This window comes from Acomys russatus, chromosome 25 (genome assembly GCF_903995435.1).
Source record: "Acomys russatus chromosome 25, mAcoRus1.1, whole genome shotgun sequence".
Taxonomy (NCBI): domain Eukaryota; kingdom Metazoa; phylum Chordata; class Mammalia; order Rodentia; family Muridae; genus Acomys; species Acomys russatus.
Genome location: NC_067161.1, coordinates 51,538,699 through 51,544,913, shown reverse-complemented (window position 1 = coordinate 51,544,913; position 6,215 = coordinate 51,538,699).

Below are 6,215 nucleotides of genomic sequence, written 5' to 3'. Positions count from 1 at the left end.
TAATTTTAAAAATTATATTGAAGAGAAAAAAGATAAACTCCTAAAAAGCAGCATACAATTTTTGAAAATAAAATATTAAACTTAAAATGCTAGGAAAAAAGTAAGTGCCCACTATGTGGTTCTAGTTACATAAAATCCTGTGTCATAGAATTCTCTGGAGAGGGGCCTTTGTGTACTATGTTAGTTCCTGGCAGTGAATCGTTACTAAGTGTCCAGGCCCCTCTGGGACAAAGCTGCCTAGCTGCCTCCAGAACTATATACCAAACTTTTAAAAGCAAAGTGCCCACCCTTGCATATTTTGTGATAATAACAAAAGGCATAGGGGAACATGCCTATAATCCACGCTGCTTAGGAAACTGAGGCAAAAGGGCTCATTTGGGCGTTGGAGTTCAGGGCCAGCCTGGCAAGCATAGTAAGGCCAGTCTCTTAATAAATAAAACTCCAGGCAATGTAAACAAATCTGTAGTAAGAAAAATACTATTACTGGCTGCCTACTAGAGAAAGTGTGGGAGGGACAGGACGGAGTGATTCCAAGGGAGCATAGAGATAATCACTATTGTAATTGTGGTGGCTTCATTTTATATACCAAAGCATTTGATTTACACACACACACACATACGTACACACAGCTAACCAATACTATATAAAAAATATAATGAAGCTGTAAAAAATAAAAATTTAAAAAACCACTATGGAAAGGTAGCTGCCTTCCCTGGATATTTCAAGACCAGAAACATGCCACCTCTGAGGCAGCTCATCATATTTTCTGTCCAGCTTTGACTTTGACTGGTCTGCAGTGGGGCGGGCCTTCCTTCTGTTAAAGTGATCGGGACGCCACGTGTACAATCCCTGTGCCAGTTCGTGTTACTGGAGGATCACCCAGCGTTAACATTGCGTGTGATGACTAACACGTCAGCCGGCCTTAGCACTGCTAGGATCTCCTGGAAGCCCGCTATCGATAGGAAGAGTCCTAATTATGCTAGAAAATGTCATCAAGAAGAGACTTGATACCCTATGAGCATATACGGGGGGGGTCCCCCTCAGTCACAGTCATAGGGGAGGGGAGTAGGGGGAAAGCAGGAGGAAGGGAGGAATAGGAGGATACAAGGGAATGGATAACTATTGTGATGTAATAGGAATGAATTAATAAAAAGGAAAAAAAGCCAAAAAAAAAAAAAAAAGAAAAAGAAAGAAAGAAAGAAAATGTTGTCATCCTCCCCCACCCCACCTCCCATTAACTGACCACACTGCCAGAGGCTCACAGTGCCTTTCCCATGGTGTCTTAGTCTGCTCTCTGTTGTTGTAACTGAGTACCTGAGACTGGGTACTTTAGTTTGACATATAGTTCTGGGGGCAGCTAGGCAGCTGTATCTAAAGATGGCTTCTGCTAAGCCATTTACAACACCATGGAGGGAGCCCGTATGTAGGACCTGGCGGTGTAAAGATGAAAGTGACAGAAGGGAGTGGAGGCTTATAACGATTCACTCCTGATAGCAAATCTACTCTTTAAAGATCTACCACTCTCTGAAGAGATGAGCATTAACTGTTACTGTATATGATTATCTTCCATAAAATAGTACACACGCATATACGCTCAAGCATACATACATGCGCACTCTCATGCACGCGCGCACACATACCTGCACCACAGGCACACACCTGCAGCACACGCACACACCTTGGCCCCAGTGATGAAAACACCTCCCAGAGACACCTGTGACCAAGGAGCCAGTGTGCATGTTCACAGAGCAGAGTCATTTACTCACAGAAAGGATCCCACTTACAGAGGCGGTCCACTGCTATTCCCAGGAGCCCCTGTTTGGGGACTCTCCGGCTGGCTGCATTTCATGCCAGGCCATCCATTTCTGTTCTCTGTCTGTGTGCTCTTGTCTGGAAACAGGTCTAGTGTTGCCTAGGCTGGTCTCGAACTCACTGGGCAGCTGAAGATGATCCCGAATTCCTGGTCCTTCTGCCTCCACTTCCCAAGTGGTGGGATTATAGGCTGCACTGAACTGAGAATTCACGGGGGCGGAGGGGGAGTGAGCAGGGGTTTAAGATGACTTCCTCAATGTGAAAGTAATGATGGGGTGACACGGTAGGGGTGGTGGGAATGAGAAGGGCAGAGTATTAAAGATCCTTTCCCACAGGGGTTGGGGATTTAGCTCAGTGGTAGAGCGCTTGCCTAGCAAGCCCTGGGTTCTGTCCTCAGCTCTGGGGGGCGGGGAAGCAGAACACCAAAAAGATCGTTTCCCGGGGGGGGGGGGAGGAATGGGAGGATACAAGGGATGGGATAAACATTGAGATGTAACAAGAATAAATTAATAAAAAAAAAAAAAAAAAAAAAAAAAAAAGATCGTTTCCCACAATGGGGAAGTCCATAGGGAGGGAGAGTTATGGAGCCTGTGTCTGTCTGCGCCGTGGGGGGCTCTACAGTGCCGGGGTCCCCTGGGGGCTATTGGCAGGTTAGCTCCAGGCACATAGGAGCCCCGAGGAGGATGGTGAGAGAAAAGGACTGGGCTGACAAAAGCATGACCCAGCTGGAGAGAAGCTGATGCAAAGAGGCAGGCAGAAGCATCCGTGCTATGATGCTATTCAGAAGTCCAGCCTTGTCCCTGGTTGCCTAGCAACTGTTGTTGAGCAAGTGGTTGCTAGACAATATAGGGCCATCTAGACAACAGGAGAAGGACCTTAGAGTGCGTGGGCACTGGTCAGAACATCACAGGATATTGTTACTCCTGACAACAGGCACTAGGCCTGTTGCTTTTTTTTTTTTTTTTTTTTTCCTCATCTCCTAATTGCTTCTGTCACACACACACACACACACAAAAAAAACTGCATGACAATGACGCATGAGATCTCAAAAACTGAGAATGAGACCATCACATGATCTTATCACCAAACAAGATGGAAACGACCATCTTCCTTCCTCCCAATCCAGGCTTCTGCTAGGGAAATGCATTTTACATTTTACCATTTTGGTATATATGATCTTTTGGGGGTTTTGTTTGTTTGCTTGCTTGTTTTTAAACTTGGGTTGTTGTTGGTTTTTGTTTGTTTGTTTGTTTGTTTGTTTTTTCCAAGACAGGGTTCCTCTGCGTAGCCTTGGCTGTCCTGGATTCACTTTGCAGACCAGGCATGCCTTGAACTCACAGAGAGCCGCCTGCCTCTCTCTCTCCCTGAAAGTTGGGATTACAGGCGTACGGCACCACACCCAGCTAGTACGTGTGATCTTAAGTCATTTGATCCTGGTGTAGATAACCACAAGCATCTGTTTGATTTCAGGATAATCATCTCCGGTAACCGAATCAATCCACGGCAAATTGTGGCAATTCAAAATGTGTGCGTGCTAGGCAAACGCTCTGCCACTGACCTGCATGTCCCAGCCTCAAATGCAGCATCGTTCTGCTAAGCAGTCTCCTGGTTGTTCTGAAAATGAGTTTTCTCCCAGTTTCTTGCCCTGACAAAAAAGCACTGCAATATGTATCCTGCTGCAAAGAGCCTGCCTTGGAATCAATACTTGGGGGACAGGACAATCGCATCACAAGACACGAATAGTCTATGACTGTTTACTTGGCCAGATTGTTTCCATCAACGGTGGTGGCCGTTTTCTCAGTACTTACCATACTGGTTACAGTACTGTCATCTCTGAGCGCCAGATCATCTGAACGGCGGTGGACCTAGGTCACATAGCCAGCACCAACCCTGGGTTCTAGGATCCGGCCATGATTCTCCGACTTATCGTCAGAGATAATTCCGTTACTGAATTCAAAATCCCCTGGCTCTTATTTACCAGCCCACGGGCTACAGCACAATTTTTCGCTCACACATTTTTGAAAGCGTGTTTGTGTTCAAAGGTAGAAAACTGCTTCCAGCCAGGCAAGTATGGTGGCTCACATCTGTAATCTCACCATGCAGGAGGCTGAGGCAAGACGGTTGCCTTTGCATTGAGGGTACTCTGGGCTAGTAGCGAGTTCCAGGACAGTTTATGCTACAGAGTGGGACCCTGTCTGGAGAGACAGCTCAGTGGTTAAGAGCATATGTCACTCTTCCAAAGATATTCAGGCAAAACACACACACACACACACACTTTTTACATGATTTCTTTAAAAGGAAGATGTATAGGGTTGTCCCACAATTGAGCGTTTAGAACATTTCTTGTGGGACTCTGCTCTTAAGACTGAAGTCCGGCATTTTCGGATAGCCTCTGAGCTCGGCACACAATGACGGACTCCCTTTGTCAGCAGGGATCCTTACCTTCTGCCTGGAGAGTGGGGGTGCGGGTACAGTATCAGCTATCTCACCAGGACTGGCTAATATTCCTCATTTAGTCTAGGGAAGGAAGGGCTCCCCTCTTGCAAGCTTCCGCCATTCACCGGCGTGTCAGCGAGATCGCTGCTGCCATCTTTCTAGTGCCACTCTGCCCACCGCAGTGCCTGTCTGAGGGAGCAAGCAGCTGGCTGTTCCCGATGCAGCCATTTGTTTCCACCTGCCTCTCTTGGTTTCGGAGCTCCAAGCAGGACTCCATTACTGTTTGCTCAGGAAGCAGCCACTGGTCAGCCCAAGTCAGGCCTGGCCCTTGCTGCTGTCCGGCTTGGGCTCCTCTCCTCTGATGCTTTAATTTTTTCTACCTGAGAAATGCGCAGTTCCATTTCCCCACCGGCAGGACGCAAACCGACCATTTCTGTTACTAGAAAGTTGCCTGAAGCCTGTTTACAGCTAGCATTAGCATTTAAAAAAAAATTATTTTTTTTATACATGTACAAGTGCATACCAGAAGAGGGCATCAAATCACTTTATAGGTGGTTGTAGCCACCATGTGGTTGCTGGGATTTGAACTCAAGACCCCTGGAAGAAGACAGTGCTCTTAACCACCGAGCCATCTCTCCAGCCCCGCATTAGCATTTTTATTTCCCCTCTAGCCACAGGCAACAAATCTCTTTTCTATCTCTATCAATTTGTCTTCTCTGGACAGTCCTTGTCTCTTCTATCATGTGTAATTTTACTCTCCTGGCTTTTCTCTTTCACTTTTTAGACCCACCTTAGTTCAACACGTCCCAGTAGCTCACTCCTTCACATCGCTGGGTAGGCATCCAGTTGCGTAGACGAAGTGCGTCCGCTCACCATTTGATGGACACTTGCATTGTTCTCAATTCTGGCTGTCACCAACAATGTTGGTACAGATGTTTATACACTAGTCTCCGTGTACAGCTGCCATTTTTCTTAGAATCTAGGAGTGGAATTACTGGGTCCTATCTTTTTTATTTCTGTTTTTCTCTCTTTGAAAGTAGATTTTTTTTTCATAGAATGTGTTCTGGTACGGTTTTCCCCACACCCAACCTTCTCCACGGTACTCCCCACCTTCCTCCTCCCATCTGAATCAACACCTTTCCTGTCTTTAGTTAGAAAACAGGCATCTGAAGAATAATAATAAAATAAGATAAAAACAAACAAACCAGCATAGGATGCACAGAGAAACCATAAAAACACAAAACTGGAAGTCATAATAAACCCTGAGAAAATATTACAAGACAAAGAACCTCAAAACATGACGCTGAGTTTGTTTTCTGTTGGCCATCTATTTCTGGGCATGAGGTCAGCCTATTGTTTCAGGGATAGAGATATGGCTCAGTGGTTAAGAGCACTAGCTGTGCTTCCAGAGGACCTGGGTTCAATTCCCAGCACCTGCATGGCAGATCACACCTGTGTAACTCTGGTTCCAAGGTTTCTAACATCCTCACATAGACATGCAGGCAGGCAAATGAACTTAATTTAAAGTTTTAAATTTAAGAGCTGGGCATGGTGGTGCAACACCTTTAATCCCAGCAGAGGTAGGCAGAGGAGGCAGAGGCAGGTGGATTGCTGTGAGTTTGAGGCCAGTCTGGTCTACAAAGTGAGTCCAGGACAGCCAAGGCTATACAGAGAGACCCTGTCTCAAAAAAAAAAAAAAAAAAAATTAAACAAGTAAACAAATAAAATTAAAATTTAAAAAATAAAAGCATGCCAGGTGGTGGTGGTGGCAGCACACTTTTAATCCCAGAACTCAGGAAGCAGAGGCAGGCAGTTTGAAGCCAGCCTGGCCTACAAAGTGATTTCCAGGACAGCCAGGGTTACAGAAGGGGTGGGGGACGTTTCCCCAGTGAGACTCTGTAGGAGAAATGATTTCTGGGGGGTTATCAATTGTAGATAACTTCTGGGTTAGGGACAGGGGGTTGAGT